Source organism: Styela clava, chromosome 4, assembly GCF_964204865.1.
Source record: "Styela clava chromosome 4, kaStyClav1.hap1.2, whole genome shotgun sequence".
NCBI lineage: Eukaryota > Metazoa > Chordata > Ascidiacea > Stolidobranchia > Styelidae > Styela > Styela clava.
The window spans coordinates 2,649,278-2,666,339 of record NC_135253.1 but is presented as its reverse complement, the minus strand read 5'-3'; the positions used below and the strand labels follow the sequence as shown (position 1 = coordinate 2,666,339).

Here is a 17,062-nt window from a genome sequence, read left to right as displayed (position 1 = left end):
GTGTTTCCTCATCTGCTATTTATACATCGATCGTACGACTTTACAATATACGAACATTGGCATTACAATCTAATGTGGACTTATTGACCTCTGAAGAAGTCAGCTGGGGTTCACTCCGCTAAAGTATGTTAAATAGTACCGGAGAAGAAACACGCAGATTATTCGGCCCACCCTTTCCTACATTTTAAGGATATTTCTTTGTTCATATTCGAAGCATAGGCTTATACTGTTAAATGGGAATGAGAAGTAGAGATACCAGACTCAGCTAATAAAGCTGTATCGATATACGACGTAAATCATAATGCGTATGACGGGATGCTTGATAATTGATCTAAAAGGGGAGATTGGGGATGTGAGCTGCCAGACATAGTTAGTTATACACATATACGTGTATATAACACGTAGCAAAGAAGGTGTAACAGTTCAAACATACTTCATTTTTGATAAATTGATAAAAGTATTCACTCTCTAGTTTTTGTTTTTTATAATATTAAACTTTACTTGCCTGCGGACAGATCAAAAGGCCGAATGACTTCAAGTTGACTACGGAAGACCGGAACTAGTTAGTGGAATGATTAACAAGGGAAATAGAATGTTTATCAATGGGTTACTTCATTCACAATATCCTGTGGTCTGAATACCACTATACAAGAACATGGGACAGAAAAGGTAGTCTTAGATGATTTTGTTCTTTGTAGATAATGGATTTACTGTTAATTTTGTGATATGTATATATATATATATATGTGTGTGTATATATATATATATGAAAATTAAAAAAACATTCGCGATCAAAACAACAAGTAGAGCGGTGTTACTGAAATAATATTTTTGTGTAGTCAATAGAAGATATACAAAACAATGAAACGTAATTGATGATTATGATAATTATTTACTTTCCTGTTCTCTAATTCTTTCTCGGCCATATCCCGATACATCCCACTGGATGTCATTGCTCTGACTTTTTCCTCAAGAAAGCAAGCGTCTGATTTCATGTATGGGGCGTCCTCTATCAATCCCTCAAGTAATGTCCAGATTTTTCTTAGCACAACTACGTAATGTTCTGTATTCACCGTTTGAACTCTTTCATTTCCATGCCCTGCGCTTCAGCAGAAAACTGAGTGGTTGAAAATTTTGCGAAATTTCTGATAATATCATACGCAAACAGAAGTTCAAGCCCAAATAAATAATTTTTTTGAAGCTAGTTAACCCTTTGATCTCTGCCAATCTCCTCTTCTCTGAAGATATTTGAGTTGATTTTTATCCTCCATAATTTTCAAGTAATGTGGGTAAATGTGCGGACGTTGCCTGTATCGCTTTTTATCTGAATTAAAAGAACAAAATTTAAATGCTTTGTAACATCCATTATGACGTCATATAATAGAATGAGGATGCATTTTAAAACTAATAAAAGCCTAGCCCTGAATAATAAAAAAGTTGATTGTTGTATACTGCTTGTCTGACTTTGGTCAGACAAAAGTTACAGAAATACATTTGTGTAAGCGTGCAGCAGGACTCTCGAATTGCTCATTAAAAAAGAACTGGCGTTTAGTTGCTGTGCTATTGTCACTTTTCCCAATCTTGAAATTGCAACATGCAGAAATAAATAATTTACATCCTGGAAATATTGTACTAGAACCGATTCGCGCAAAACTGATGATAGCTGTAAACTCGAAACAGGCAGTGGTATATTTATAACTGTTGCCCACAACTTCAAGAACATACAACTTACATTTGACTAAAGCAGCATAACGCTGGTTTACTCATTAATTTTCCTGTAACCAACGGTTGTGACTTTTCCGGTTTCAAATCGACACCACTGAGAAGTAACTAGGTAGAACCAGATAGAAAGATGTAGAGTATGCACAAATATTGCATTTGCTAGAGTCCTGAAGAATCGGCTAATACGAAAGGAAGATTTGAAGTTCACATAGCCAGTATTTGAGAAGTCACAGAAAGCTGAACTCACATTATTTATTATCCCCACATTTTGTTGCTATTATCATTCTCGTTGAAGGAATTTCTTGGAATCCACACGCGTCAAAAAATAAAGTCCACTCACACCACCGTGCGACGATCCGAAAGACTTGAATGCCCTTTTCTCCAAACTCAATTTTGATAAATAGATTAGAACCGTCTTTGCCACCTGATTTGTTCTTCGAGCACATGAATACAGAAGAGGAATACAGACATGTTCAGTGATTACATGATTTATTTTGTCATCGCTTGACAAACGAATATCTTCCCCAATTACAGTGCCGACCCAAGATTCAACGCAACTTTGAAGTTGGAGATCTTGTCACCCTGATGCTCAAGGAGTGAAAAGTGAAAGTGTGCATATCCAATTCTACTTATATGCGCGACATAATGAAGCTCTGTCTACGCTTTTTGAGTACATTTACGCACAAAATACACACTACATAAATAGCATCCACACTACACATACACAGTCACACATACATTCTCACTATGGGAATATTAGGTGTAAAATTCGAATTATATTTGAGTGGGGGCTAGTTTTTGGTTCTATCCTTTTTTGAATTTCTTGCATTGGCAATTTGCTTATCTTCATTGGTTTTGTTACTGTATTTATTTCATCAATTGTTTTTGGAAGTTGAGCAAACATTTCTTTTTTTTTTGAAAATCATTTCCCTATGTTATCCAAAAAACAGTTCATAAAATTACCGGGGCCGGTATGTACTGTACGAAATGTTTGATTTTATGACTTTAGTGTGAAAGGGGAGGTTTGAAGAAGACAAGTCAAAGAACGCTAAATTTACATATTTTATTATCCACATATTTTGTTGCTGTTATCATTCTCCTAGAAGTCTTTGGTGGTTATCTCTTGGTATCCACACGTGTCAAGAAATAAGGTTAAATGAGTGGTCTTTCGCGTGTCCCGAATGTTACCTAGGATAGGAAAAAAGTTTACTCTCGTTCACTGAATGCCTGTACAAATGGAATTTTCTCGCACTATAAAAGAAAAATAAGGGACAGGGAGATATGATTGGCAATCTTCCAAATACATGTTATGTGGCTTAAAGTAATTACATTTAATCCTAAACCAACTCTGTGATATATGAATACGTTGTGAAATTACTACTTGTCTTAGCGATTGGGATAGAGCGAGCTTTGAATCTAAATTTTTATATGTGTGGAATCCACAGATTTTCTGGAATCGTATTGAAAATCGATTTCCCTACATGTTTTATCGAGGCTTCATTCATTTTTGTTTCTACTAATTGCAGAATTCGTTATATAAGATCTACCCTAGGGTGGTCCAAAGTTGCCGGGATGCGAAAATTTTTGACGATGTCTTACGGGCCGCAGTAGGAGAAAACACAAAAGTGATAAAACAATGCGAGTTTACTCATTTGCTTCTTAAGAAATATCGTGGTATTTTTGGTATCTTTTCTCATATCTACCAATGGTTTAGTACACGCTGAAATTTTTCTGCGGGGCGCAGGAAATGTGTGCTCGGGCCGCGGTTTGGTCCACCCTGATTTACCCTATAAATTATAGGCTGTTACTGTTCCATCGGAATGTTGGCCAGGGCAAATTTTGACGTTTTTAGGTAAACAACGAAGGCGCGTCAGACGTACTACACAATGGTAAGTTGTGAGTCTCTCAATTTATTAAGATAATCAGTAAATTGGAAGCGCAATGGTTGGATGTCTTGTCTCAGTCTAGCTCAGTATTCGGTGTGAATCAGTGTTTACAGGTTCTGTATTGTTGGTAGTACTCGTTATGTATCTGTTGGAAATAACAATAAGAATTGAGGTTCTCAAGTGTAATATAAATATAGTTTGTGGCAGTATTACTGTCAAATTAGCACAATGACTACTGCTTTAATATTATAGTCATAAAAATTGGATTTTAGTTACTTTAGAGCAGGGTCGTCCAACCCGTGGCCCGCGGTAGCATTTAGAATGGCCCGCGCTGTATTTTCCAGAATTGAATAAAAAATATTGAGTGAAGATGTGATACAAACGATTTTTTTATTTTTCTAAAATGCGCTCTGCCAGCCCTTTCAAACGTGCCATGAGTGTCATTTTGAATCGAAACCAACTGGAGGAGATATCGATACATAAAGGTGCCATAGTCGCTTACACTCTTGGTCTTTTACTACTCTATATGATGATATGGCAAAACAATCTAAGAAATGTATATTATGTATTGTTTGGGTTGTCAATGTTTTACGTCCAGAAATAAAAGAGGTTTTTGCAAAAATAGCCTGTCAAGACAGACCATAACTCGTCGTGTTGAAGAGCCTGGGAAATCTATAGCGGAAACTTTAATTGCAAAAGCGGGAAATTTTTCATCGTATTCCTTGGCGCTTGGCAATAGCACTGACATCAAGTTTCCTGCTCAGTTGACAACTTGGCGATCTTCTTGCGGGGAGTTAATGATGATTTTAAATTACCAAAGAGCTCGCAATCATTGTCCCTATTAAGCCACGACTGGAGGCATTGATTTGTTGGGAGCTATGATAAAAATGATCAAGCATCTTCGCTTGCCTTTGGCGAAACTTTCGGGAATAATCACTGATGGCGCCCCATCAATGGTTGGGAAACAACAGTTTCATTATTCTAATAATTGTGAAAGTTTGGTGTGAGGGTATTGTTTGTTTGTTCATTAACCTGTAGTTTGTGTAGCAAAACCAGAACAGGTTGGCCGACCCTGCTTTAGAGAATATTTCATTTGATTGTGTTACTTAGAAAGTCGAAACATTGGGTAGGATATATACTGTTAAATTTTGTATGTTTTTAATCTATATCGTGCTGATTGATTTAAAAGTTAGAGAGTTGTGATATTATGATATTGCAAAATTGTCTTGCCGTATGGAATATTTAGTTTATGTTCATTGTTTTCAGCAGATGCCATGTTCCTGATTCTATTCCAAGTTCCATCGTGTTGACTGTTCTGAACAAACTACACCGATTCTAAGATGAATTTCATTAAGGCACAGGCAATATGCACTTTGCTCTCTAATATCAAACACTGGTAACTGATTCAGAAACGAATCGTTAACTTCGTGACAGGACTTGTTGTTTATTGTGGCGCGTTGTCAAAGATCTCCAACTAATAATAATCAGCTACGAATGTAAATTTTCCTTTTTCTTTTGAATGGTCGGAAACATTTCTAGAATATTGAATCTGAAGAATATACTAACGTGCAAAACAGAAGAATGAGCAAGTGTTCAAGTATTCGAAATGAAATGAAACATTACTAATGTTTCTAGAGAAGGATCAAAAGCTTCCTTCATCACCCTTACGAAAGTCTACACAGAAAGCTAAACTCACATCTTCCATTAACCTTTTAATTTCTGGTTTTCTTCTCTCTAAACTAAAGGTATTTGAGTTTCGTGTCAATTTCTCATGCTCCACATTTTAAGGAATGTTTGTAAATTAGCGTGAATCGCTTGTTATCTGAATAAAAGAACACAATTCATATGTTTTGATAGAATCATTATGACGTTAAAACGCTAAAAATTGCGAAATTATAACCGCATATAGAATATATCTAAAAGAAAACGAAGAGGAATAAAAAAACATAGTTTGGGCTGTCCAACCAACGCCCCATGCACGGGCCGCGTTCAGCCCGCACTTAAATGAGTTCATAAGCCAACATTTTTAAATGTTTAAATTTTAGTACCGTATTTTATATAGGCTAAACTTTAGCGGTTCCCAAACTATGGGTCGCGAACCACTGGTGGGTCGCAAAATGAATCTTAGTTGGTCGTGCAAAGATGTAGAGAGCTTTGGGTAATTATACTGGTTATTAGGATCGGTGGAGACTCGAATACGTAAATCTTCAAAAAAACAAAATAAATTGAATTTAAATTCGAATCTGTGATTGGTTCTTTTTTACGATCTTCTCAAAGAAACAAAAATTTGCTACACAAAGAATGACCATGTGGCTTTTTTACGCGTAGCAGTTTTGTACACTGTACAGCACTTCTTACCGTGTTTCCCCGAAATTTAGACAGGATATAGATTTATTTCTTCTGAAGAATAACACTATGGTTTTTTTTGGAATAGGTCTTTTGTGTTCATTTATCAAAAATAAAATTACATTGTAGTAAATCACAAGATTTTTTACTAAATATTATATAAAAACCGACATCCATAGTTTCTATTTGTATTTTCTATACAAAAATCAAGTGACAAATATCTTAATTGTGATATCACACCATCTTTAATAGTGGTGTGATCTTCACCTTACTTCAGGTTAATGAACCTTTCTTCTTCCACACATTTTAAATTTATATTAAGGGTAGGGTCATTCTGAAATCATTTTAAAAATTCAAATTATTATCTTATTTTCAGGCCAGGTCTTCATTTCGAGGAAACACGGTAGTTTTGCAATGATTAGCCATTGCTGTGTTCTGTTAAATTAAAATTAAATTAAAGTTAAGTGGGTCGCCATAAGCTTTGGTAATAAATAGTGGGTCCCAACTCTAAAAAGTTTGGGAACCACTCCCGCTAAAGTATGTTTCACGATTATGGCGTGATTATTTCGGCATTCCACATACAAATGTCGGTTCTTTTAATCACGCGTGTATCAAGTCTTGCGCTCTGGTGGATATCGATGTTTAATTTTTTTTAAATTTATTGCAGAACTACGCGTTCTGTTTGACAAATTTGAAAACTACTGTGCGATCATTGGCGACGAGGCGCTGAGGAAAATTATAGAAATGATTTTGCAATCTCCATCTCCAAATTTTTTCAATAGCTTTTCTCTTTAAATACATAATCATTTGCTCTAAAATTTTCAATGATTGAAGAGTGTTGCTGCTGCTAGAAGGTTATTACTTTTATTTATTTCAAACATTTATGTAGGCCCTACGAGATTTGTTTTTCACTTCAAAGTTATATATGATGATGTCATCAAAATTAAAAAAATTGCGCATCGTAGCATGGTGGTTCGGCGATCACATTTAGGGGGTCAGCAAAATCGGGAGTTTTTTTTATTAAATGAGATTACCGTTACTGTGAAAGATTTGATAACACTTCGTTTTAATGTTTGTCCTCACATTATTGAGCATTGCTGTTTTGTTTTGTCACTATTTTTCCGGTTCTCCCTTTTGGCGAGCCAAAATTTTTTTATCCTATTATCGCTAGGGTTAGTTCGGATACCTATAATTTTCACTATCCGGATAACGGATATATCCGGTATTCCGTATTTTAAATATACGGTTAACCGGATAGTTACTGCTGATTTTAGAGAACCGATTTCGCGAGATTTTCGCGGTGAATTGAACGAATACCACCACACAGTTCTGTTGTAAATACTCACATATGTATTATTTTTCTTGAATATGAATTATTGTGCATTTTCATATTGCATGTGTCAATAAATAATAATTTAAGCTCAGTAGTCGTACCGATGTACAGCGGAATAACAAAATGAAACATTTTTTGAAAATATTGTGTCCTAATTTTTTTTCCCCCAACTGCTAAGTTATTTTCCCTATTCAAATAATATGTAAAGATTTATATTATTTCTACTTTATTGTAAAGTTTTTTAAAAGTTTCTTTTTGTGTCTAGAGCCTCTTTTCTTTAAATTTTGACTCGTACTAAATTTTAGTGTCGCAGACTCACAATGATCATTTCTGATCATCCGCACCTTCCTATCAATTGCAATGAAATTTAATATTGTCATGTATAGTATTTTGTTTTCTATAATATTTGGTGATTTCTTGCACGACGAAATAAACTTTGTTAATATATACCACAAGAGCATACATATAAATGAAATCATGAACACAAAAAATCGTGCATTTCGAACATTTTATTTCGGTGAGAGAAGTATCCAAAAAATAGAATATAGGGGGAACAAATTCCGTGAAGTGTATAGGAAAATATAAGTCATTTGAACAAAAATTTTAATAACAAAGCAAATTGATGATTATGAAAAAGACCGAAGTGGTCAGAAATTTCTTCTAATTTGAAAACTTCACTTATTTAACATGTCACTGTAAATATTCTCACGTTTGTACTAATTAGGCCACAACTTTAAATCTATTTCCATTCGAATACCTTTTAAACTAAATTAACAGAGCCAAAACAATGCTGCGCCAGTTTTTGAACAACTTTACTTACCACCCTAAATGAGTAAACGAAAAACATGACACGATACAGAGTCTATAGTCAAGTTTATTTTTTCCAACCAGTAAAATAATAAATGATGCAAAAAATAAGCAATAAGCAAAAATTCAAGAACATAATTTTACTTGGGAAGGGAAGCCGTGGGGAACCAAAGTTGGTTATCTAGCAGCGGCACCCAAGATTCGACTATTTAATTAACATATAATTTTAGTAGATCAATATAGCATAGTATAGTTTAGCCGTAAATATATACTAATACGGTTTTAACGAGAAATCGTCATGACACTAGGGTGTATCTGAGAGCCACGCAATACATCAGATAGTAATTTGGGGTATTCCCCGTTTCGTAGCTTACAGGCAGTGAATAAAAGCGTGTTATGGGGAAATATTCGGGAATTTGTAGTGGCTCAGTTATCACAACCAAATTATGATAATCATCAGTTGTAGTGGACGGACAACGGGAGACGATGAAGAAAGAACAGGTATAAATGACATAAATCTATTGAAGCAGATGTTTAACCTGCCGCACAGTACCGTACCGGTACTCGAATATGAAATACCGTACGGTACCGCTAACGTGATGAATAATATTCTATCGTCTGTATAGGCCGCGAGCCGAGGCCCTGAAAAACGCCTAGAAAGTGAGTTTCGTAGCGCACATCAGGTAACTACCTGAAAATGATTTTAAAATGTTCCTTAAAAATTTAGTAACAAATATTGCCTTGTTCCCACTTCCAAAAGTTGCACGTTTTACGGAAAAGACGCTTTTACTACAAGAAATATGTGCTACGATCTGTCCTATATTCTCCACATTTTCGGCACTGAACAATGACTTCTGCATGACGTAACAATTGAATTAAACCAGCTGTTAGCGAGCGGATGAATATTAGTTATTTCTGCTCGACCTTGCGCTGAGTTGGGCAGGCTTTCCATAGCCCTGTTTAGTTATTATTAGTTAAGTTATGCTAAGACGTTGTTGAAAAATGTATAAGTAAATTATTAAACACTTGTAGATCCTTACCACGGATATGGGCCGTGAGACGAAACCATGAAAACGCCCAGAAAATGAGTTTTGTAGCGCACATCTGGTAACTAAATAAATTCTTCAGTTTTGTGTGAAAACGAACATAATGAACGCATTACAGCTTGTTCCACAATCCTGGTGCGAAATTGAATATAAGAGGTTCCCGGAAATTCAATAACCATAAGTTTACAACGCATACATGAGAACTATACAATTCGAGAGCCCTACAGCACACTAACACAAATGTATTCCTGTAATGTTTTGCCTGACCAAAATCGGACTTCCTCAGTCAATCATAATTTATTAGGTAGATTACGAAAAATATGGCATACATGTAACCAACAACGAAAAATACTTTAATTGTGTGACAGGAGTCGGGAGTGACCTCGAAAGCAGCGACACCAACAACGCTGATTCACATTTGAGAATAAATTTTATGTAATACCCACAAGCAGTTTACAACAAGAACAGCATAAAAAGCTACATCCATTTTATAGAAGCTATCAAGTATCAAACGTATTTATTTTTAAGCAATGAAGTCACAAGTTAACATCGTGAGCACGAAAACACAAATAAATCAGTTATTTCTCACTTAGAAATTTACCGCAAAAGTCAAGAAAATTAAATGAATGTACAATATGTACATAACATAGTGAACAGAAATATTACAATTTACAATTAATCTTTTTTTAGTTTATGTGGTTATGTATTTGAACAAAGGCAATAATATTTCTAGAAACAGGACTACGACACTAACAAATGTCCGAAAAAAAAAACAAATGTATGATACTTATTAAATCAACTGTAATATCTAATTCACTTTCTTCTGAATTGTTTTCGAAATCCACTATCTCAAAAATCGACTTTTCCTCTATAGGTGTACTGTGATTTCTGCAGTCAATACAAAAACAAAAATCTGTGCAATTTAAGTTGATTTTGGCACACTTTCATAAATTATTTTGACTATTTTTCTTTGCAGTTGGCCAACTCAAGAACTGATTTGAGGGCCACATGCTTCCTCAGTGAATCATTGTTGGGTGGAGAGTATAATCCTTATGTTTGACAGTGTTAAATAGACGTGCCCTGGTATCATTTACATTCTTCATATCCTCTTCAAATTCCTCAGCTTTATTTATTAATACCTCGTTAACCTCAAAAGATCTTCATAGTCGAGGGAAAAAAATGAATTGAAAATCTCAATGAAGTCTCCAACATGAATTTGATGGGCAGTTCCAATTGCAGAAAAGTGCTGAAGTATTTCAATATGAATAGCCCATCTAAGCTGTTTGCAACTTTTATGATTCTCATATACCTTTAAGCTTCAAGACTTCTTGTTTAATCCATTTTATAGCACTGATAGCAGCAGGGATCAGAGCCTGCGTTAGGTCGGATTGGTGGAACATTGCCGTTTTCTTTGGAGTACAGTATCTAAAATAAGGAAGAAAATAATATTTGGAGCAGCATGATTTTAAAAATACCCCTAAATACTAACTAATACCTTGAATACATAATGCATTTTATCTGATGTACTAAATGAGCGTATATATGCTCATTGCATGTTCTACAGTCCAGCAGTGTTTGCATACCATTACTAGACTATATCTATACTAAATTTTGATATATCACAGTCTGAAATGTCCTATGACAGTATGAGTATGGACTTTAGACTATATTTTGAAACATCAACTGTTTGTCTACAACTTCATTTCTCACCTCTCAATCATTTCCAATGCTACCTTTCTTTCCACTCCGGCATAACTTATCATTGCTTCCCAGGTTCTTGTCGACTCTATGAATTTAGATTTAGACCAACCGACATTAGTAAAATTGATTAATTTCTTCTCTTTCACACAACCGTGCATTACAGAAACAGCCATTCATTTCTATTTCCAAATATGCTGTGGCCTATATAGTAGTATAAGTCTGCTGAATAGTCAAGAAGAGTCATTAAATTATTCATAAACATTTCATGCAAGCCAGAAAATATCGTTGTTTGTGACATACCGGTACGGTATTATTCTAGGTCTAGCCTTCCTTGGAGTTACCGCACCGTACCGTACCTATTTAACAACGTCTTATGAGCCAGTGCCCAACTAAAATTGCTATTTATGGCAAGGATATACAAGTGTTTAATATCTTACCTACACTTTTCAACACCTCCTTAGAATAACTGGACTAATATTACCGGTAACTGAAAAAAACTATGGAAAGGCTACTCAACGCAAAAGCGAGCAGTTGAGTACATCTGATATTCATCCGACCACTGGGGATCCACCTACAGCTGACTAACTTGACTGTTACGTCGTGCAGAAGTCTGCGTTCATTGGCCCATGATACCGGAAAAGCAGAGAAAATAGGACAGATGGTAACACATATTTATTGTAGTAAAAGCGTATTTTCTGTAAAACGTGCAACTTTTGGAAGTGGGAACAAGGCAATATTTGTTACTAAATTTCTAAGGAACATTTTAAAATCATTTTCAGGTAGTTACCTGATGTGCGCTACGAAACTGAAAGATAAATGGCCTCGGCTCGCGGCCTAGTACAGACGCACTGGACTGCACAATATAATAAAAAAGAAACAATGTGACTAGGTGTTGAAGTGGCATTTCACGTGTGTAATAAAAAAAGTTACTTTCAACATGACAGATGCTGAGATTTGCAATATATCTGTATATATATAATACAAAGTTCATAGCTACTGAACTACAACAATGACTTGAGAACCCATATCTAGTTCAAGTTAAGGGGAGAGGGAATCAAATGAAACGAGTATATTTCGGTAAATCTGGCATGAGATTGGCATGTTGTAAAAAATAAATAAATAAACACAAATAGTGTTAAAAATTTGTTAGACAATGAACCATCAGAAAGAAGTACATACTAATATTATGGACCGAGTTAATAGCTCATATTATGTTGAATTGATTTCAGGGTTTGGAAAGACCTCAAGGAATATAAATTAACTATTGTCCTCATTCGAGATACTTGGACCAAAGAAATTTTTTCATCTTCATTTTAAACAGAGGATAAGACATGCTTCGCATTTCACCAGGTACAGCATTCCACATAATCGCACCTGTGTATTTGAGTGATTTTTGTGTCTTTGAGTAGGTTTGGCGTGGTACAAAGTAGGATGACAATGCAGATGATCTAGTATTGTGATCGTGAACACTACTCTGCTTTACAAAGTATTTAGAAAATGCCTGTGGAAGGCAACAATTATGGTATTGATGCATTAATTTAAATATTTCTAGTTTGTAGATATCATCAAGTTTGAGTACGCCAGTTTTATGGTACATGGTATTCATGTTAACACGAGTGGACAGTCCATATAGGATTTTAATGGCTCTATTCTGTAAAACGTTTATAGCTCTTAAGATCGCTTTAGTGGCAGATCCCCAGGCAGCAATTGCATATTGGATGTAAGTCTGGAAAAGTGAATAATATACCACTTTGAGTGTACTCCGGTCTGTATAGTGTTGAAGTTTGCTTAGTATACCTATTGAGCGTGAAAGTTTTTTATGTAACTCTTTGACATGCAGATCCCACCGTAAACGGTGATCAATGTTCAATCCAAGATATTTATACGAGGGAACAGATTCAAGTTCAGTTTCATTCATTTTGATTATCAGAGGTGTTTTCTGATCGTTGCGACCAGGACGTATGTGGACTACTTTAGATTTTTCTATATTGATAGTTAGCTTATTACAGAGCATCCAATCATAGACCTTTTTTAATTCTAGGTTGAAGCAATTTTGAAGATTAGTCGATGATTTGGAACTACCTAGGAGACCAGTATCATCCGCGAACAATTTTGTCAACAAATTCGAACATCGTGAGATGTCGTTTATAAATACGAGGAATAATAAAGGGCCAAGTGAAGAGCCTTGGATCACACCGGAGTCAATAGGAAGAACCTCCGAACGATTATTTTCGACTTCCACATATTGGAATCGGCCATGTAGGTAATCTTTTAAAAGAGAATTAGCACAACCTCGCACACCGTAATGATGAAGTTTGCGTAAGAGTATGTTATGACTTACGGTATCGAAAGCTTTTTTCAAATCTAAAAAAGCACAGCAGACATGTTCTCCCTTTTCATATTTGTCATAGATATATTCAAGTAGATCAATAATTGCATGACTTGTCGAATGATTTGTCTGAAATCCGAATTGGAATTTATTAATTAGTTTGTTTTTTTCGAAAAATTCAGTTAATCTACAGTACAAAAGTTTTTCGAAGACAATTGCCAAACATGATAAGACAGATATAGGTCGGTAATTAGATGGGTTAGTTTTGTTGCCGGATTTGTACAATGGAATAACTCTGGCAAGTTTCAGTGCAGATGGAAATATACCTATTCTTATAGACGTATTAAAAAAATGTGCAATAACTGGCGAGATTATGTCAGCAATTTTCTTCAAGAAATGTGAAGAAATATCATAAGCACCGGCAGCTTTACCTATTTTTAAAGCTGAGATGGTATTGAATATCTCAGTCGCATTAGTTGACCGTAAATATAAAGAATCTTTTATAGGGGCACCGAGAAAGCTCTTGAAATTTATATTCGTTTGTGGAACTTCATTTATTAAACTTTTCCCAATGTTTGAAAAAAATTTATTAAGTTCGTTTGCGATTGTGTGGCTGTTTTTTGTTTTGAAACCATTTTCAAGTTTCAATTCAGATATTGATGAAACATTTGCTGGTTTTGTGTTTACAATCTCTTTGACAGTCTGCCATGTATGTTTAATATCACCTCTGTTATTGGCTAATTTTGATAAATAATGAATTTGCTTTGATTTTCTTAATAAGTGAACTAGAGTGTTATGATATTTTTTGTAGATTGCACGTTCACTTGGAGAGCCATGTAAATAATATTTTTTGTGCATTTTACTCTTACGATTGATGGATTTATGGAGACCCTTTGTAATCCAGGGCTTTGATAGCAGTTTAGATTTTTTACGCGAGCATGCGACCATGGGGGCATGGGTATTGATTAGGTCCTTTAATGAAGATAAAAAAAATACCAAAAACTTCATTGAAGTTCTCAGTTGACAGTTGTGTCAATACAAATCCATTAAATATATTACGAGCACTGTATCTAAATATTTCTGTGTCCAAATTGGACATTTTGCGTTTCATGTGAGTTTTGAATTTGTATTTAGGTGCACTAGTAAAAGAAAAAGATGACATAACAGGAAAGTGATCTGATATGTCATGCAATATAATATAAGATGATGAACAACGATCAATTGCATTTGTGTAAATGTGATCAATTAAAAAGTATGCGAAGTGGAAGTTACTCTTGTTGGACGCGTTATGGTGGGAATAGCCAGGTGAGACAGAAGCATGTCGGTGTACCGAGTTGTCAAACTATCGTGAGCTATTAGGTTGATATTCAAATCACCTAAAATTATGAATGGGTTTCTCGAATTTTCTAATTTGTAAAGTAGCGAGTCCATTGTTTCTGTGAAATTAGAAAGGTCAGGTCTGGGATGTTTATAAATAGCACCAATAATCAATTTTTTTTGGTTGATGGTGGGCGATTCATTGACCTGAATCCACAAATCTTCACAATGAGGAAAATTTAGATTAAACTCATGGGATTCTATGAATGACACATCAGAGCGTATAAAGAGCCCAACTCCTCCAGCTTTAGTAGGAGAGGCAGAGTGAAACAGGTTGTAGCAGTCAATATGTATAGGGCTAATAGGGGATGTGCTTAATCTGGTTTCGCTAATCGCAATAATATGGGGGAGTTTCTGAAAGTTTGTCAGCATTTGTATCAGATCATCAATATGCTTTGACAGTGATCTTACATTTAGGTGAAGAAGAATAAAATCGGTCGACTTATACTGAGATGAAACTATCCCAATGTTAGCGAACTCTACATATTTACTTGTAATGGGGCCTACAGTTGGAGACAAACTGAAAGATTCCCAAGAGGGCAAGACTGGACATGTAAGGCCTTTTGAATCAAGGCACATTTGGCAGAAGTAGCTAGAACTAGGGAATGGCAAAGTTATGCAAGTAAAGTGAAATTTAAGATTACACGATTTGCAACATATATATGAATCACTACGATATGAAGAATGACATACTGAACATAAGGTATCAGATGTCATGGATAATTATGAAGTATAGAAAAAATGAAGGCATAATGAAAAATAGTCTAACCTATTTGATTTTTTGAAGATCTTCTTCTTCAAGAATATCTAAGGTGTTCGTCAATTTATTCTTTCGTATTCTGACTTTGCCGTTAGTGGTCCATAAATATGCGTAACCACACTTATTCTTTAGAGCTTTTGCTTTAAAAAATAAGTCCTTGTTGCGATTGGTCAAGTTTTCAGAAATGAAGACTTTTGAAGTGTCTTTGATGTTTATAGTGTTGGGTGCAGACTTCAAATTTTTGCGGCCGGCGAAAATTTTATGGCGAATTCTCCAGTTAGTAAATCGGACAATGATGGGGGGATGGTTTTTGCGATTGCGAGTAGGGAACCGATGACTAAACGAGATGTCACTCGGTTGAATGTTTACTTTTATGAGCTTTGAAATCTCCAGCACCAGCTTGTCAGTATCTTCATTTGGTAATGGTGGTACTCCGTGGAACTCTAAGTTCTCAAGCCTGGAGCGTCTTTCCTGATCTTCTACATGCTCCGTTAAATACCAAAGATCTTCTTCGAGATCCAGGACACGATCTTCTAAATATTGAATTTTTTTGTTTTGCAATTTTAGCTGCTCATCAACTGTTTTTTGGTGTATTAACAGATCATCAAACTTCTTGGATTGAAATGTTTGAGAATTTTTGATGATTGACAGTTCATCTTTAATCTTCTTCATGGATTGGGATTGATTATCCATAAACTCTTTTAGTCCTGGACTCATTGGTAAGTATTCCGAAGAGCTATTCAGAGTATTGAAATTTTCTGAGATACAACGAGCAATGATGCTCGGAAGTTGTATTTCTATATTTTCCTGAATGGTATTTTGAATCTTAGATAAGCATAGAGGAGATACAGTTGGTGATGAAGGCTTCGTTCCTTTATGACTCGAGGAGGATGTAGTTGCGGAATCTGGTTGAGGCGGCAGCGGCATGATTGGTGACAGCCCAGGGTCTGATAGAATAGACTCGCTTGTTGGTTTGGGAGCAGCTGGTTCTTGAGATTTTTTCTTCGTTCTTGTCATTTTTAGTCTGTCACATTAAACTTTTCTGAAATATTATAGACCATTTTGCAAACAAATTTGTTTGTGAAAGTTCCATGAAAACCATAAATGTAATAACAGCCTTTCCTCCTCATTTTGAAATTTTCGAAAACGTCACTAATAAAGGCGGTCGAATTTTACAGGCTAATTGTGTTATCATCGCCGATCATTTTCTTTCGCATCGCGTTATTATTTGGGGAATTAACATCGGCATTATGCCAGTTTTAATTTGAAAAGAAGTTACATCCCGTGAAAAGTTACCCTTGTTGTAAATTCAGTAAAAACGATTATTACGAAATTTTGGCGATTCAACAGCGCCTAAAATAGAGTCTTGTTTTATCTATCACTGGCTCATAAATCAAGAGTCGTGGTATTTTCGTTAGCATTCAATTCCTTATTGTCAGTCAAAAATGTGTGTTTCAGATCTACTCTCTTAACGATAGATAGATACGACGATAGATAACATACTGCGGCCATTTCAGTTCCGGGCGAAATAAAACAATTATCGGCGTTATATACCGACGAAACTGAACCCGACTTTTCTCCCGAAAATGTTAATATATAACTATAAGCTAATTAATATCTGCATTTATTGTACTAAATAAATTATAATCATTGGAATTGCAATAATAGCTCAAATTTGATGAATTTTCAAGATAGCAAAAATAGGAAATTGGATTTGTTCGTGCAGCTTACCATTTATTTTTGTATCTAGAGTAG

The 17,062-nt window shown here is 35.2% G+C and overlaps 2 long non-coding RNA genes across 2 annotated transcripts; both read left to right on the top strand.

The window, feature by feature from the left end:
- The first annotated feature begins 3,534 nt into the window (after positions 1 to 3,534).
- Positions 3,535 to 5,109, top strand: LOC144422250 (uncharacterized). Its single transcript, XR_013475238.1, has 2 exons — positions 3,535 to 3,721; positions 4,878 to 5,109. It is a non-coding gene; the product is annotated as an uncharacterized LOC144422250 (long non-coding RNA).
- A 6,924-nt stretch (positions 5,110 to 12,033) lies between these two features.
- Positions 12,034 to 15,099, top strand: LOC144422241 (uncharacterized). Its single transcript, XR_013475232.1, has 4 exons — positions 12,034 to 12,191; positions 12,883 to 13,100; positions 14,305 to 14,475; positions 14,965 to 15,099. It is a non-coding gene; the product is annotated as an uncharacterized LOC144422241 (long non-coding RNA).
- The last annotated feature ends 1,963 nt before the right edge of the window (positions 15,100 to 17,062 follow it).